Source organism: Mustela lutreola, chromosome 8 (assembly GCF_030435805.1).
Source record: "Mustela lutreola isolate mMusLut2 chromosome 8, mMusLut2.pri, whole genome shotgun sequence".
NCBI lineage: Eukaryota > Metazoa > Chordata > Mammalia > Carnivora > Mustelidae > Mustela > Mustela lutreola.
Genome location: NC_081297.1, coordinates 93,965,535 through 93,983,816, shown reverse-complemented (window position 1 = coordinate 93,983,816; position 18,282 = coordinate 93,965,535). Strand labels below are relative to the sequence as shown.

The 18,282-nt window shown below is 45.5% G+C and overlaps 1 protein-coding gene across 2 annotated transcripts in view; it reads right to left on the bottom strand.

Moving 5' to 3' along the window:
• GRIN2B (glutamate ionotropic receptor NMDA type subunit 2B) overlaps window positions 1–9,836 on the bottom strand; it is a 403,956-nt gene extending 394,120 nt beyond the window's left edge. Inside the window, exons 1-2 of one of the 2 annotated variants that reach the window (XM_059186007.1) lie at window positions 9,607–9,836; window positions 8,175–8,612 (exon numbers count right to left, since the gene is read on the bottom strand). The gene's annotated coding sequence lies outside the window, so the exon portion shown is untranslated. Of the gene's footprint in view, window positions 1–8,174; window positions 8,787–9,606 lie in introns of those variants that run through there. The other variant, XM_059186008.1, reaches the window with a different exon arrangement.
• Between the last annotated feature and the right edge of the window lie 8,446 nt (window positions 9,837–18,282).

The following is an 18,282-nucleotide window of genomic DNA, read 5'->3' as shown; positions in this document are numbered from 1 at the left end:
AATCAGGGTCTGCTTACCCAGCCCCATTTATTAATAGTTTTCCCACACTGGCAGTGTCAGAAAGGAGTGCAATGAGGCTTTCTCCCTGAAACAAGAAACGGGGCGTCCTCAATAAGGACTAAGAGGAACGAAGGAGGTTTGCAGAACCCAGGGCCATTCGCCCCAGTTCACAGCCACACCTGTTTCAAGGGTGTCGGGGAAAGCAGCTCCCTAACTTTCCTAACTTTGCAACCAGGCCTCCGTGGAGGGTGAGAGAGCTCAGGAATAAATACAGCCCTGGTCTTACTTAATTCCACGCCAGGCCGCACCCCTTGTGTGTACTCTGCACGCTAAGCCCCCTCGTGGACCAGCCCCTTCTTCTCCCTCCAGCTCGGCGACCCTCCACCAGGCATGCATCTGCTTGACGGCGATGGGGTCTCCCTCTGGAGGTTAAAGCACTAGGATGGCGTGATGTTTAGAGAGAACAGGTGCCTCGTCAATCAACTTGCCAGGTGGTTCTCAGCCATGACCACACGGGAGAATCCCCTGGGGAATATTTTTAAATGACCCCTGCCTGGATCCCCTGTTGAGAGGTGTTAATTTCACAGTGTGGGGTCTGGCCTGGGCATGGACATCACTGTTTTGCTTGTGTTGTTGTTGTTGAGCTGCTTCTGTTTATGTCTGTGCCAGCTCTCCAGGTGATTCTGTTATTGAGCTGGGATTCGGGAGGCCTGCATAGCCTGTCCCACTGATTCAGAAATGAGAAAATCGAGGCCCCGAGGCAATGGCTCGCACACTGTGAAATATCATACATGGAAAAAGAAAGAAGCTTCTGACCCTCAAGGCCACCACTACGTCCGTTATCATTCAGGCAGCCCCCAGACACCCTGGAAATCCCTAACACTGTTGAAGACACCCCAAGGAGAACCCTGGGCTCTGAAGATACATGGATGAGCAATGCCCACCGCCAGCTAACAGAAGAGACATGCATTCCGAAGGGACTTGAGGGGCAGGGCGGTGAATGGGAAAGCACTGGAAAGGAAGTCAGGGGATACGGCTCTGCCCCAGGTGTGTGTCTTCTTTACACCTTGGAGCTATTTGCACAGCTTTAAAATGGGGGTTGTGGAGGACAGATCATCTTCAAGGTACCTCAGAGCATTAATACTCTTATTATCGCATGTTAGACGCACACACACACACATATGACTGTACCTAAGCTCCGCAGACACATTTAATGCATTTCAGATTATTTTTTACTGTTGCTATTCAGTGGGTAAGACACTATGCAAATATACCAACACACGTGCAAGCCTAGCGTGTATGGGTACATGGGGTGTGTGCACGTTGGGACACACATGGAACACAGTGGCTTCTAACCCAAAGACACCAGCCACCATGGCAGCTGAGTAAACACAGTGAGGTCCCTAGAAAGTGGGGGGATTGCTTCGCAATGTCTACACATTTTCATGGAGTCCAATTAGCTTGGAGTAGAGGATAAAAGCCATCACCTCAGCTTCCAGTCTCTTCGACGCCTCTCTTCCCCCCATCCGAACAATGCCACGCTTTATCCCACCGTTGTTCTGAAGTCCCACCTCTCACAAAGAAATGAGATCTGATTTCCTCAGAAATTCAAACCAGCTGAAACCCTGATAGGCTCTATATAAAGATTAATGAGAAATGGAAACTTGACATTTCTTTCTCAAGAAGGAACTTCACCGTCTTCTCGAGGCTGGGAACAAAGACATGGAGGAGGGCGTGTGTGAAGCACAGCCTGGTTTTTAGGAGTCGAGTGAGTTAATTAGTCCAAACCTTAAATTATCCTAATCTAGGAAGCTCTCTTCTCCAAATGCTCCCCTCCCTGTAGAGCTGGACTTCAAGCAGGGTCAAAGCCTGTACTTCTGTTTCCTTCCACGCCTGCCGATCCCTCGGGGCGGCCTGTCCCCTCTCCCGGTCCCTCTCCTCGCGCAGCCTTGTCACTGCGCCTCCACGGCCCCGCCCCTCAGGGTACCTGGGAACAAATGTCCCTCAAATCAGCCAGGGCTGAGTCTGGCTCATCCAGATACCTTCAGACTCAGAATACTCTCCTTAAAAAGTCTACAGGGGGAGCCTAGGATCCTTTCGCTAATGAAGGAATACAAACCCCAGTACACAGAAAACGGGTGCACCTTGGGTGGGGTGAAAGGGTAGAGGGGTGGGCAGCAGAAAAAGGTGCAAATAAAATTCAGAGGACCACACGTGTCAAACCCATCCTCCCTGAGGCACCCATCCTATGGTTCAATCAAATGCTAGAGGTGTCTTTCCATCCCCTCTACACTAAGACATTTGGAAGAAGGCTTCCAAAACACCAGGTCAGCTAAAAAGGCTACCAAAAAGCATTCTGTGAATTCCCTGGGAATAACTGAGCCCCTTATCTTCCATCGCTTCCTTCTGCCATTGAAGACAGCGGCGGGGGTATGAATAGCATGGCAACTTTCAGGCTCACTAGTTGGAAATACATGGGGCTAGGCTGGTCCTTCATTTCGAGTAGCCTGGCCTGGGCTAGGATCCAGCTCTCTCCTTGGCCACAAACCAACAAACAGCTGTCCCTTTCTTTATAATGGCCATCAACAAAGTTAGTTGCAATCCAGTGGTCTAAGAGTAAAATTGTATCATTTGCTCATTCCAAAGGCGAGCCTAATAAACAGGAGTGGGATTCATTAACTGTAGAATCACTAAAGCAGAAATGAGAGCCTCTGCCTTATCTTTTTCAGAAGACCCTGACTTTATTCTCGGGCCTCCTCATTTGGAACCCAAAATTCCTAATCCAAGAACCAGCACATTTCTGTTTTCTCTCTTCCTCAGGTTAAGGGACATGAGGAAAAGCAGAAGACTTGCCCTTTTATACCAATTTGCCTCTCCATCTGCTCTCCATCCTCCTAAACTGACAATTCTCCCCTTCTACAATCCTAATTATTCTTAAAGACAGAATTTAACTGTCAACCCCTCCGTGAAGCCCACCTCATTCTTCCAGGCGTCCCTCCTCATAGAGCTTACCTAAGCAGATAATAATCTCTTTACGCATGTCTCCCCCATTCAAGTATGAGCTACTGGAAGGTACAAACCAGAGCTACTTCTTTGTTGTGACACCATGTTCGATAATACAAGTTCCTAACAAACGTTTGTTGAATGACGTGGAGCAAAAGACACAAAAATGAAGTTAAAAGAAGACAGCGTGAAAGAGAAGAGACTAAGAGACACTAATAAATACATAAACTCGATCTAGGGAAGAAGAATATAAAGAGAAAGAGAAGAATCGAGGACAAAAAGGGCCAGAATAAGAACACACAGAGGATAAAAGAAGAGGCAAAAAGACACACATGGTGGGAGACACTCAGAAGAGGGGACGTGGGTGAAATGAAACACACAGGCTCCTCTTGGATCTTTTCTGTTTGGGGGAAAAAAAAAAAAGCAGCAATTCTGAAAGTTACAAAAGTAGAATACATCTGCGGAGCTGCCCACGTGAACCATAACAGAAAATTCGGTTCAGGAATATTGTAGACCCAGGCCCACAGCAGTGGCATCCCTGGAGAGTGTGTGGAATGCAGAATCATAGGCCCCACCCCAGAGTGAATCAGAGTGTCAATGTTTAACAAGATCCCCAGGTGATTCCCATAGACGAGAAAGTTTGACGAATGCTGAGGTAGCCATCTGACATCCACAGATAACCTTGGTGTCTGTTTGGCGGTGCGGGACATGAAGCATGACCACCGAGGAGCGGCACGACCTAAGCCAATCACCTCACGTCCCTGGATTTCAGTTCCTTCACCTATCAAATGAGAAGGTCAGAGTAAACGCGTTCTGAACCATCATGAAGCTCTGACCTTCTTGATCTCACCGGACACGGTAACTTCAAACCCTTCCCACGCCCACCCGAACCAACAACAGAGAGCCTTATTTGCTAATTAATATTTCCCTTCCTCTCTCCTCTCACCTAATATCTTTCTCAAGTGTCTGTCATGTGCCAGGCACTGTGTTCAGAACAAATGATTTCAGGATGGATAAATATCTCTCTCTGTCCTCGAGCTCACAAACTTCTTAGGCTAACAGAGCATAAAAACAAAATTAGGATCAAAGTATGGTAATGATCATGAACCAGCCCTGTGAGACCCAGAAGGCAAAGCAGCCATTCTGCTCAGGGCAGTCACACAGGACTTTAGCAGAGGGCCAACATATGCACCGTGCCAACCTTCTCTGCCAACCTCAGCTGCAAACACTGGAAGTGCAAAGACAGAAACAAGGTAGATGGAGAACATCAACGAACCAACCAAAGGTTCCCGAACACACCTCTCCGAGTTCACAAAACTCCACAAGCACATCCACACAATGGATCTGGTGTAAGGGCCACAGACAGACCATTAACAGCCATAGGCACACCCCCAAAAGCCCACCTCCTCAGAGCTATGCCCCCTCCCTCATCCCGACTGCCTTGGGTTCTTCTAGCTTCGGCATCCTTCTGAAAGATCATATCAATTCAACCACTAATCTACTCTCCCTGGAGACTGCTTCTGTGGTTTCAAAGAGGGGATGCACTTTAATAAATGTGAACAATTCATTAGACCAGCAACTCTTTTTGATCTATATTTATTTATAGAGACGACACGCGTATCTGATTGCATGCACACTAGCAGAAACTGAAAATGTAATTTACTGAAAGGAAGAAATTTCTAGAATTTCTAAGGAGGCTGGAGAATGGCAGTGAGGAAAAGGAACCTCTCTTGCCAGTATAATCGCTCCTGACCCCAACAAGTTACATGAGATGAGAGACTTTGTCAGCTCCCTCCCTCCTTATTATGGAGAAAAGGCTATCGCTCAGAACAACAGTTTGCCAACCTTTAGAATGGTGAGCTCCACCCTGACTTCCCTCCTGCCCCTGGCTTCTATAGGCTGATTTTTATTTATTTATTTATTTATTTTGCTACGACTTTTTCACATACAACCTGTCCTTTCCCCTGCCCATTATATCCTATTCCATAAATATTCATGACATTTTTGCTTTAACTTGTTAGCATAGTGGACATGTCACCTTCATCTTCGTACTGTTGAACAAGAAAATAGGGGAGCAAAGCCCTGCATCCTGGATTCACCTCATTTCATGGAGGAGATGGGAGAATGTTTTACAAGGCAATGGTGGTGTGGTCAAGGGCTGACTCAGCTCAGTCCCGTTTCTCCCTGTCCAGCGCCACTCATCCCCTCAACCAAGTTCAGTCCGTGTTTTCGCCGCCCAGGTGCCCCACTGCCCCTCCTTGCACAGGCTAGTACATGTGCTTGAAGGTCAAAGAAGAGGATCCAGGTTCTGAAGCCATTCTTCCGGAGATGAAGAGCAATACAAAATCCAGCTACCTGCCGTTAACCCCTTCACCAGAAGGAGGCGCTCTTCTTCGCATTCAGCCTACAAGAAAGGCACTTGGTGTGGAAAGTAGTGACTAGAGAATGTGTTGGTCCTCCTCCTTTCCCTTAATTTTGCCTCGTTACTTCTTTGCTTTCTCTGCATCTATTCCTGCCAGAAACAACACACAGGGAGTAGCAAAGCAAGACTCTTGAGACAGATATCCTTCCTAGGAATGGAACCAATGCTGAGAAGAAGTGAGACAACGGAGGGGCACACCCTGCTCCTCTCCTTGCATGTGAACAGGTATCTCTGGCCACATGGCTCTGTGATCCCAGACCCGTCATGCTTTGCTACACTTGAAACACACAGGGACAGAAGGCAACCATGTTGTTCTGCTTCCTTTCAAATCACCAATCTAAACTCCTTAGCCAGGCTTGCCTGAGAAGTCTTTATTTCCCATTAGTTTTGGTTGTTTTGTTTTTTCTTAATTGTGCATCACAGAGGCTCCTCGGCTGAAATTAAATTTGTTCTTCCTCCCCCCAATAGGCACATTTCTTCCTCAGGTAACCCACACTGTACGGGGGATGGCAGAAGGAGAGAAGACAAAATAGAATCCAGTCAGCTCTTTGTGCCATGAGGGGAAAAATAAAGAGAGAGAGAACAGTGGCCCAGAGACAGCCTTGCCAAGATTGCTCACAGGCACGCAACATACCTGTCTCCTCAGGGCTCCAAAATGGCTTTGGTTGTGGTAAAGGTACAGACCACCTGTGGTGATTCCACCTTGAATCCTAATAAGCCAACAACAGTTGGAATGGCTCCCCCTCTCTTTGTACCTTTCCTACCACCCAGTCGTCTTCTTCCTCAGCACCCTCCCCTTTTAACCTCTTCCCCTTTGTCTAGCTTTAGGGCCAAGTAAGGATGGTCTAGAACCTGGCTTAATCCCATTAGCATTCTAGGAGACTGTGGCTGAGACTCTGTCCAAAGGCCTGCTGTCAACCTGGATGCCAACCAACACGAGGAAGGGTCTAGTGCCTGTAGCACACCGTTGCAGACACCAGGAGAGAGAAAAGGGGCCTACGCCCTAGGGACACCCACCTCACCTTGCTCATCTGTACGTAGGAAACCACCGCACATGGAGTTGCTGTTCTCACCCATACCTCTGTTCTATTTTGAAGGAAAATTAAGAATACATCCTCCCACTTGAAGGAGTAGAAGCAGATGGAGAACCAGCTCAGGTGTCTGTAAGGTGAGCACACACCAGATAACCTCAGCTATTTGTAGACATGGTGAGAACATGGTTCAAAGCGGGATCCCACCCTCCCATTCTGCTGACAGTACAGATGGGCACAGATTACCAGTTAAACACTCAAAAGAAGGAAACCTGCCTGGGGAGAGGGGAGTAGTGAATGTGGATGATATCCATCCCTTCTGGACAATGAAGAACTATCTTCTGGTCTGATGCTGAAGGACAAGGATCTTCTCCTTCCCCCAATCCCTTTAGTATTTTGGATTGTTTCTAAGTATAGTCATTAAAATGCCAGAGAAAAAAGATTCGAGGGGAGAATACTTTCAGAAAGACTACTGATGTCCATGATTCTGCTACAGGATTTTGAAGATCATTATCTCAACCTGATTTCTGCATCTGGGCACCCTCAGAGTTTGGGGGTGGACGGTCAGGGGACCAAGGAAAAGAGCACACCAGCTCACCATCACTGCCCTCCAGCCTGTGGATGGTCTGACGGCCTCAGGAGTTGTCTTGCCTTGCATGAGTGCCTAGCTGAAGAGTCATTAGCTAAGTCCTTTCCGTTTCTCCTGCTATTCCAAGTACATAAAAAACATACTGCCTAGCCACATTTCACATACTGTAAAAATTAATGGGGGGGAGGGTTAAAGTCTTCATTCTCATTTTAAGGTAAGAGACAAACACATGCAAACGGCACATCTCTTTGTCTAACACAAAGACTCACGTGTCGAATTCTGCACCCCTTCCTCATGCACAGCATTTTAGAACTCTGCAAGATAGCCATTTTGCAAGAGTGTGGAAGTAACAGTTTGCTTGGAGGATGTGTGGGTATAAATAGATGTGTAGACAGAAGGAGAAATTTACAGCTCAAAAATAATAGCACCGGGAAAAAAATATCAATTAAAAGAATATTGACAGAATTCCTTCTTTGCAAGCTTAAGACTGAAGTCCTTTTAAACTGCAGCATCCTTCAATTCCAGGTGTTGCTAGACCAGCCAGATTCCCCACCTAGACCTTTCCCTCTGCAGTAGGCCTCCCGGGATCTCTGGGCCCCGTGTCAATGCTTTAGACAGCAAGTGGACTTCAGGGCAACAACCACAATAATCACTATTTTCATTTTTTTTAAAAGGGCATTAAAAAAAAAAAAAAGGCTAGGAAGGTAGAGACAGGAGACGGGCATGGAAGTGGCAAGGGGAAAAAGCTAGCCTGAAAAAAAATTTTTTTTCTAGATTCCCATAAAAATCAGAGCTGTAGCCCTGGGTGAAGAAAATGCTATTTAACTCAAAAATCACACAGGTCTCCCATGCATGTCTACATACACAGACCCTTATGTCACCCAGCATCTTCCGTCCCTCCATACATCCACCCCCACTGCCTCCCCAAAACCCAAAACCTGTTAGATGAGAAAAGCAAAGCCATACATGGGAGATTTCCCCCTTTGTAAAAAGCCTTTTTTCCCCCAAACAAAATTTTATTATCTTATCGCCTTTTCTTCCAAAAATTCCACTTGAGGGATTAGAAGAGAGAGATAAACAAGGAATCCCTACCCCAGGTGAGACAAAAATAAAACAGAATTTGCCCTACCTTGGTTTGTAGAAGCCAAACCTCTAGACGGACAGATTAAGGGAGTGAGCATGTTGGGAATGTCCAGTTTCCTCTTCTCGCTGGCATATCCACATAAGAAAGACGAAGGATAAATGAAAGGAAGGTAACTGAAAATCCAATTTAGCGTGAATTTTGTTTTAATCTTGTGTCTTGAAGAGATGCAAATTCAAAGGAAAAAAAAAAAAAAAGACTGAATTCAAAGGTAATTCAGGATATGGAGAGCAGCTCACAATGCAGAATCCAGAGTAATTATTCCATTTGCATGTGAGGTTAGTGGCTGGGCTATTTTTTAAATGATTCTTCTGGCAATTATGGTTTTTGCTTTTTGGAGCTTTAGAGGAGGAGGCTCTGTGTAGAGAAGCTGGGGGCCGGCTCTGTCCCTCCGTGGAGCATGGTCATTCCCAAAGCGTCCCCTTCCTAAGGGGGAAAAAGAGGCGGTCAGGGTTCGATCTGAGTGTCCCCGGAGGGTGAGAAAAATGCATTCCGAAAAAGATATCAATTCGTTTTAAGGAAAAGGGGGAGGAAACCCCGCATTTCCCACAGAGTGCACACGAGAGGAATTGAAAACAGCTGGCACCGGTCTATAAATAATTCAGAAAAGGTCTGGCTATACCATTCCTGGGACAGGCATGGATGAGAGGTGGGAATGCCAACCTGAATGGAAGAGGAGAGAGGGAGAGAGCGAGCGAAGGAGGGAAGCAGTAAGGAAGGAGGAAGGGAGGGAGAAGCGGCACCAGGGAGCAACACACACTCACACACACGCAGAAACACAATCCCCACTTAACTCGCCAGCAAGTGCGGCCCCCAGCCCCATCTGCATTGCTGCTGACATGTCTGTCTCGCTCTCCCCATCCCTCCAGCGGCAGCGCCTCCTCCCACCCCAGGCTTGTGCTCAATGGGTTCTGATTGTGCACTGGGTGCACACTGGGCATTTCTTGGAAGGGGCACACTGACACGCGCGCACACACACACACGCCCCCGACGCGCACGCGCCCCCGCGCGCGCACTCACACTCACCCCCCGCGCACACTCACCCCCGCGCACACTCACGCCGCCGCCGCGCTGATGTGCAGCGCACGGGGCTTCACCTGCAACGTGTCGATTGGACGGATGGTCGCGGCGCGTGGCTCCGGCCCGGGGCACGGACGCCCAACCTCTCCGTTCGGTAAGGGGATTAACACCCCTCCCAAAAAGAGACCAGAGAGAGCCGTCCCCTTTCACCCTAAAATATATATATATGTATATATATTTTAAGCCACGTCCAAATTAGCAAGTGCCGGGTTCTGCTGGATTCAAGAGCTTCACCCAACACCAGGTTAGTTAACGGTTCCACCGCTTGGATCCTTTATCTCCCTGACACCCCCAAGCCCCAACACTGAGACAGGAGACTCCGAAGCGAGTATTTACGTACCGACTCCGAGCGCCTGGGCGATTGCAGAATCTCCGGAGACGGGTGGCGGGTGGCCGGGGATGGAGGGTTTTCCTTTCCTGCAAAGCAGGATTGATAATCCGGGTCGGGGTTTTGAAGTTCACGACTCTTCGTGGCGAAGCCAAAGAAAATGCATTCGGACGCCAGCACTTCTGGACTGTGGTCATCAAAAATCACCCTGACGAGCACTTTCGATAAGAGCAAAGCCCCGAGATTTCCTAGAGGTGAAGAAGCCGAAGGAAGTGGTTTTTGAAAAGGGGGGGGGGGGGGGGACCTTCCTTTCTCCAAAAAAAAAAAAGGGGGGGGTGGAGAGGCAGAAGCCCAGATTCCAGTTGGTGATGATCGGAGCCGGGGGAGGGGAAGCGGGCGGGGGCACGTTGTGCAAGTCAACCGCGCGGCAGCGGGAGAGGAAGACGAGCAGGGGGAGGAGGGGGAGAGTAAGAAAAATGGGTATTAATCACCGGGGACGGGGGTTGGGCGGGAGATCACAAGTTGCCCGGTCTGCATTTGGGTCTCACACCCAAAAACGTGCCCCCCCCCCCCCCCCGCACACACACCTACCTCTCACACACTGGCTCGGGTGGGAGGAGAAACCCACGAAGCTGGGGAAGATGTTTCTGCTCCTAGGGTGTTGTGTGTGTGCGTGGGCGTCCTCTTTCTCCACACCCCCCACCCCACCCCACCCCCAAACCCCGTCACCCCCTCACTCCTATTGCTAAGACTCCGGCAGAGGCAGCTCCCCATGTCACGTGCCGGGGGGGGGGTAAGAAGGGGGGAAAAGCCTTAACCCGAGTCCGTGGCGCCTCCTGCTGGCCGCAGTGGGGCACAGCAAAGAGGAAGGGCCGCGAAGGGGTGTGGGGAGCGAGACAGTGCCCCCGGTGGGCGGCCGCACCCGGCTGCGGAAAGCATCTCAAAGGCGGAGCCGCAGTTTGAAATGTAAGACCTCTTGCTCTCTTTCCCACACACCAGCCTCTGCTTCCCACGGGCGGCGCGAGCGCTGGGCGCAGTTTAAAGCCGGGTTCTTGCCTTCAAGAAGCTTAAGGTCTATTCTGAGTACACGAGGCTGCCGGGAAAACAATGGGAAACAAAGGAAGGCAAACAAATGGAATTAAGGGCTAAACGGTGTAGTAAGATAACATATGTGCTTTACTGACAACTAGTGAAGGTTCGAGGAGTTGGACATTTCTTATTAAAGTGGATCCTGTTATTGAAAGACCTTGAGGAGAGAAAATGTTGAGACAGGTGAATAATCCTTATATGAAACTACATTTCATGGCATTTGCGAACCCACACTCTTGCAAAAAGCAAACAGCCCTTCTTTTCTCTCCCTCTTAACCTGTTTTCTGTTTTAATAGCACTTACCACCACCTGTATTATTATTTGTAATATTAATATCATCATGTATGCACCATTTTTATTCTGATCTGTTGTCTCTTCGAAGATCTCGAATATTATAGTGGTGGAGCATTTTCATATTGGCTATATCATGAACTTCTCACCAACGTTGCCGAGAAGCAGCCATATAAACACACAGGTAATACTCCTGTGTGAAGCAGTTACACCTAGTCATTTGGAGCTTTGATCTATGTAGATTAGATCAGAAGTATATTTGGTCCTATAGACCAAACCGTAGTCATAATAATCTGAACCTAATTCTTTCATGTTTTCTAGTTTTTGTTAGGTTTAATGGTCACATCTAAAATTTCTAAAGGCACACACAAATACAAAAGCATTATGGAAACACAAATACTGAAATTACTCTTTCTCAGTAATGGTATTGCGGTTTTCCTTTTTTTTTTTTTTTTAATTTTTTTATTTTATTTACTTGACAGAGAGAGAGAGATCACAAGTAGGCAATTGCTATTTTTCTAAGACAGGGTAGGGCTGATCTTCTACCTCTTTGGAGGACTACTCCAGAGACCCACTCCAGAGTTGCTGTGCCCCTTGATACACAGCAGCCAACCCAAACCCCTTTATGTGCAGATTTCCTGTTGTTAGAACATGGATTCCAGGAGGGGTGTTAAGTTGCAGAGCAAGGACCCCATGGGGCTTTCCAGAAACACTTCCTTGAGTTTTCCAGGGAATACCATTACCTTCAGAATAAGACCCAAACTCACTCAAGCGTTGACCTTTAACCTACTTGAAAAAGCAACAACAACAAAAACACAAACAAAACAAAAAACAAAACAAAAAAACCACACAGAGCCCACCTTCCCTTTCCTATTCGAATCCCCTTCACCAAAATTGGGTGGTTCGTCTCTATTTTCTTTTCATCCCTTTCTGAACCCAGTAATTCCATTCCAGCCCATTCACTTTTGCAAGTGTGGAAGAAAAAATGAATTCTCCAACTCCTTAATTACGTCCACCCTTCCCTTCAATTTCTAGATCAAGTCCCACCTCATCTGAGGATATTTTCAGTCCACCAGGCCTAAACTGATTTCTGTAACAACTACAAGTTTTTCAATGAGGTATGTGCCCTCACCACCATGCCCCTGCCTCCCACCGTTTGCACATGGAAATGTGTAGGGGAATTTGTATGGTCAGTTATCAGATGACTAGGGGATAGTACTGACATGCATGATGTGGGTGCCAGAGATATGACACACACCAAGTTGGTCATTTGGCCTTGCATTAGGAAGAACTGGCCCAAAAGGAAAAGAATACTGCCACAAGCTATTTACGTTCAACCATACTGGTTCAACCATATTGAAACTGTTGGTATTCAATCATATGAAATTGCCAATCACCGGAAATAACCATCATTGCCCTATAATAAAAAGGCAATTTCATAAGGCTAAACTTAAAATTGTATACTTATTTCTCCAGTCTTTCCAATTACTTATCTAACTACTTAAGGAGCTAGACAAGCATCTACACTATCCATCTATTCCCAGCACCTGATGGTTGGTTAGCAATCTCAGGAGTTCCCCTGGTGAAATTTTTAATTGGTCCCTGTACACGGAGAATGAGGAAGGACTGAAGAAAAAGAGAGACCACTCCGGATTGCTGGGTGGCAGTTTTAATAGGCAAGACCATTTGCCTACAAGGCCTGTCTTGGGCAGCTGCAAGATAAATGGATCTCAGCACCTCCCCACCAGAATCATAAGATTTTATATAGAGGTCTTCATGGGGCTCAGTCATGTGTGCAGTCCAGCTGATCTCATAGCTGTATCCTTGACATGGCTCCTAAGGTGAGAACTATGGGTAGAACAGGCATTCCAAGGACAGGGCAGGGGGTAAGGACCTTCCAATTAACCAGAACCAGCTTGTGACTCAACTGACTGTCACCTCCTCTCAATGACCTCCTCTAACAGTGGCACGATTCCAGGCATGCAATGGTGCCTTGATACATTATGAAGTTTGGGGTTTGTCTGGTTGTGTTTTTTGTTTTTTGTTTTTTGTTTTTTGTTTTTTTTTAAATGACTATTAGAAACCAATCTTGCTGACTCTGGCTCGGAAAAGCTAATCCTAGAGACCATGCAGCTTGTAAGTGGAAGGTGGCATCTCTTCTCCATGGTATTCATTGCCCATTGTCCATTCAATGGGAGAAGATCTCTCTCCTTATTCCTCAGATTCCCTGACACTCCCTGGCACGTCTCATGAATGACCTTTGCCTCCAGGGACCACAAGCTTTTCAATAAAACCATTTTCAAGGATCATCCAGATTCATGAAATTTGGAACATTATTTCATAACATTGCAAATATGCATTTCCTAACTCCTAGTCAGGAAGCACAAAAAGCAAAGCTCTAAAAAGACAAGATGTTGGATTATATTTCACAGTATCATTTAGCAAGGGAAAAACTCTCACCTGAGGCTGCTAATGACACTGGTGGAGGTATTCTGCCAGCTCTCTTGACCAAAAGAGAGGATCCCAAGAGATGCGAACACTCTTGTCCATGGCCCAGTCAACACATGCAAAGCCCATGAATTGCCCAGCAATCAATCAGTCAATCAATAGAAGCAGGAGGTGTGGGGGAGTATATTTATCTCACAACATCTTTCATATCAAGCACTGATACCACAGGGTAAGGCCTGAAGTTTATGATTTGGGGTTCCTCTTCAAGGAAAAGAGTTGAAATTTTTTAAAGATTTTATTTATTTGACAGAGAGAGGGTCAGTGAGAGAAGGAACACAAGCAAGAGGAGTGGGAGAGGGAGAAGCAGACTTCCCGCCCACCTAGGAGCCCAATGCGGGGCTCAATCCCAAGACCCTGGGATCATGACCTGAGCCGAAGGCAGACAGGTGCCCCAAGAGTAGAAATTTTTATGTGAAAGTAAATATTTACTTAAAATGAGGAAATAAATCAAAAGAAATAAAAAATTCTTAGATATTGGGGCACCTGGGTGGCTCAGTGGGTTAAGACTCTGCCTTCAGCTCAGGTCATGATCTCAGGATCCTGGGATCGAGCCCCACATTAGGATCCCTGCTCAGCAGGGAGCCTGCTTTCCTCTCTCTCTCTCTCTGCCTGCTGCTCTACTTACTTGTGATCTCTCTCTGTGTCAAATAAATAAAATCTTAAAAAAAATTTTTTTGATATTAATGCCACAAAAATTTGTTATTATAATTTTATTACTTCTTGCCTAAATGTTCTGTAATGTTCACTTTTCTATATTTTTTACTTTATATTCTTCACATTATGATTTATAATATCACTTATATGAAAGTAACAGAAAGTATCAAATCTATCCTTTACCATGGTTGCTCAAAAAATTTTTTTTCATTATTAATCATTTAGAAAAATTTCTTATTGGTAGTAGTGCAATTTTTTTTAATTGCTGTCAAATTAGGGAAAACCTCAAATTTCTTTTTTTTTTTTAACAGATTTTATTTATTTGTTTGACAGAGATCACAAGTAGGCAGAGAGAGGGAGAAGCAGGCTCCCTGCTGAGCAGAGAGCCTGATGCAGGCCTCAATCCTAGGACCCTGAGATCATGACCTGAGCCAAAGACAGAGTCTTAACCCTCTGAGCCACCCAGGTGCCCCTCAAATCTCTTTTATATATAAGTCATAAGGTTTCAAGGATTTCAAGTTTCTGTGTACAGTGGTTAATATTAAATACCCCTTGAACTGATGACAGTTTGCAATGTATTTTAAGTTTTGCATTATCTTCATCAATGTTAGTATTTTGTCTCAAACCAGCCAGAAATTTAAATCTTTTTCCAAAATGTTCATTTGTTTCACTCCTCTTCTATTACTGGATTATCAAATAATCCAGGAGCCTATTCATTCCTAAAAGTTTCTCCTTTTTCTTAAAGAATTACAGTTTTGGTATAATCTGAAAAAAAAATGTTACAATTTGCCTCTTGATGTCAGGTTGATTTCTATTGATGTCGTGCTAATCTTTTTGTCATTTTTTATTTCATATGTGTAAATTATTATATGAATTTTCTCTTGGTTCTTCAACAAATAAATGTATATAATAAAGAACTCTTCAACTATGGCTCAAACAGCAATCTGTAATTTCTCACTTGTTTCATTTAAAATGTCCAAAAATCCTTTCCAAACTGCAGATAAAGTGGTAAACTCAAGCTTTATCAACTCTTAAAGGAACTTTAAAAAATCTATGTTTGGGTTTCCCTTCCAGCCTATGGAAAATTCTCGAAGCTTCATGTTGATGTACTCATGGTACAAAACTTCAACGGCTTTCCAATGGGAAGCATTACACTTTGATTCTTGAGAGCTTGTTTGGAGGTTCTAGCAGGGGAGCGCAGCTACTCCTATACCCTTGACCGAAGAACGGTCCTCTCCAACCGAGCGCGCAGCTTCGGGAGGGACGCACATGGAGCAGTGAGGGAGGAAGGGGACACCCGCCTAGCCAGCCAGATCAGCCGAATCAACCCTGGCAATCAATGGGGTGACAGATGTCACAGCCAGATCGCCCTCACATCCTACACTTTGATTCTTTAAAAAAATTCTAAGTTGTCAAATATTCTATTTGTGAGACAAATTGGAAAGGGGAAAAAAAAAAAAAGCATTACGGAATACAAAAGCAGTCTGCAACTTCAGGTAAGCTGGAGACAGCATTTGCCCCAGCTTGAATAAGGAGATGTTGCACTGAGCACATGGTCTCTGAGACTTCCATGTCACAGTGCTGCAGAGTTCCTTCATTGAAAAAGCTGGCAACAGCTTAACTCTATAGGAAACTGATGGCAAGCCGCACAAATATATCTCACTGAACCCAAATTAAATTATTCCCAACTCAACCTCCACTTAGCTTCATCTCAGAAATGCTCACTGCCACTCCAATGACACCCAGTGTGAGAGGAAATCAGACAGAGAAAGTTAGAGTGGAAAGAGACAGCAAGCTTAAATGGTTGCAATTAAAATATGCTACTTTTGCAAATTTTACTAAAACATTTGGACACATTATTAGGGCCTCTCCCACAGCCTTAGAAGAAAGGGCCCCAAGTGAAGGGTTGGGAATCTGAAGCTGCATTAGCTTCAAAGTCAGTCTGCCTCTGCTCGTTACCTAATGTAAAACAGGCTTCCTAGTTTCTAGAGAAAATATTCGAATTTTATCTTTGAAAAAATAATTCGTTAAAGGCTCAGTTGACAACATGCATATTAATGCATTCTACTGAATCCAATCCATCTTCTTTTGCTTGCAATTCCTGAAGTGTACAGGAAACACAGAGCATCCAATTTTAATAACTCTCACAAGCATACTAAGATCCTGATTCCACCATCATTACTCTTTTAAAAGAATCTATTTTGTTCTTATCATAATGATATTAATTATTCAACCCAGGCAGTCTTTTGTCAAAGGGATAAACAACTTTCACCCCCTCCCCTCTGGCCTGAAGCCCTGCCGGACCTCCAAGAATTACAGAAGTCTTCATTATCCACTGCATTTTCTTGAGCCTGTTGTGTACATTGTAACAATACACTACAACACATTCGCATTGTATATGCAGAGAAACATTTCTTTAACCCTTCCCGACATAGTCTCTTTTCTTTTCCAAAATATACACTAGGGACGGAGGGGAGGAAAGAAGAGGGGAATATACAAGACTTGCAGAGAAAAGAATAAGTGAACCTAGAAAGTGGATGGAAGTTGTGATGTGATAGTAAGTTCTCTGGGATAAAGAGAAGAATTTGCATGGTGTTATTTCCAGCATCACTCAACTCCTGCAAGAACACACCCTGAGTGGAAATAACCCCCAATTAAACACAGTTAGAGTTGGCACTGCCTCACTGGGTTTTTCCTCCTCCTCCAATATAGCAAAGATATGACAACCCTTTTTCCAAACTAGCTGTTGTTTTTTTGTTTCTTGTTTGTTTTTTAAGAAATCCTTTAGAATATTGATTTTATCTACCTGAATATGTTTTCTTTTCTTTTCTTTTCTTCCCTCCCCCAACCCCATCAAAATACTTTAAGGGGAAAAAATGGCCTCTAGTCTCACCATTATGATGCAGAGAAGATGCACTCCTGGTGTTTCATTATGACTGATCAAGCTTCTTGAGAAATGTGCCCTAATTTCTTTTACTACAGATATGGATGAAAGATCCCATCTCTATCTGAAGGCATTTTCAAACATCTTATTACCAGAGGCAGTCTGATAATGATGCAAATGTAAAACAAGAGAGATAAATTCTGTATCTCTCCTCTCACAGGTTCCCTTCTCTCTCATCACTTCATGTCTGAAGTTTTCTAAGGGTTTTCCTTGTGATCCAGGTATCCATTCCCCCAATATTGGTTTTCCATTTTAGAATCTTCCTCCTTCTGTGCAGGCCTTTATTCCTGGAGCAGGCACTGGCCTCCTCCTCTGGGGAGGCAGCCCCTCATCTTCATACCCCCATCAGCATCCTTTTAGCTTCCAGAGTAGCTTTTATTGATGTGACCTCTGCCCACTTTCGATGGTCTCTGGGCTCCCATCACCTGGCACCCTTCCCATTCACAGCCAAAGGATCCTGCGTAGAACCAGGGTTCAAGGAAATAGGGACAAAGAATTGGGATTTCCGGCCTTAAGTACCAGAAAGAAGAGCCAACTGGGAGATTTGGACAGGCTGTTGAGAGTCACGCAGAGTCACAAAGGTGTTTGAAGATCACTTGTGCTGGATTCCATTGGAAAGCATGTGCACGTGAGCACACACACACACACACACACACACACACATATAGTAGCATTTTCAAAGAATTCTGAGGTGCCAATCTGAGGCAAGGCATGATTATTCCTCACAAGCCCCAACTCTATACATCAGCCTGAGCCGTACATAAAGTGAGCTCCGCCAGGGCGACAGGCTGGAACATTTTGTTCACTACAACCCTGCAGACACCCAGCTCGGTGTCTGAATGAATAAATGAATGAGTAACTTCTAAGCAGACCCTAAAAAAGCTTCTCCATCCTTATTGGAGCAGAAGCACCATGACCCTGCTTGAACACTCAAGAGGCTACCCGCTAGTGGAGTTTGGTTTAAACTCCCCTTTACAGACGCTGGTTCCTTCACAGTCTGGCCCCAACATCCCTCTCCCCTGTAGCTCTTCATCACCTACACTCATTTTTTCGTTCTGGTTTTTTTTTTCCAAAGACTTTATTTATTTATTTGTCAGAGAGAGAGAGCACAGCAGGCAGAGTGGCAGGCAGAAGCAGAGAGAGAAGCAGACTCCCCACTGAGCAAGGAGCCCTATGTGGAACTCGATCCCAGGACTCTGGGA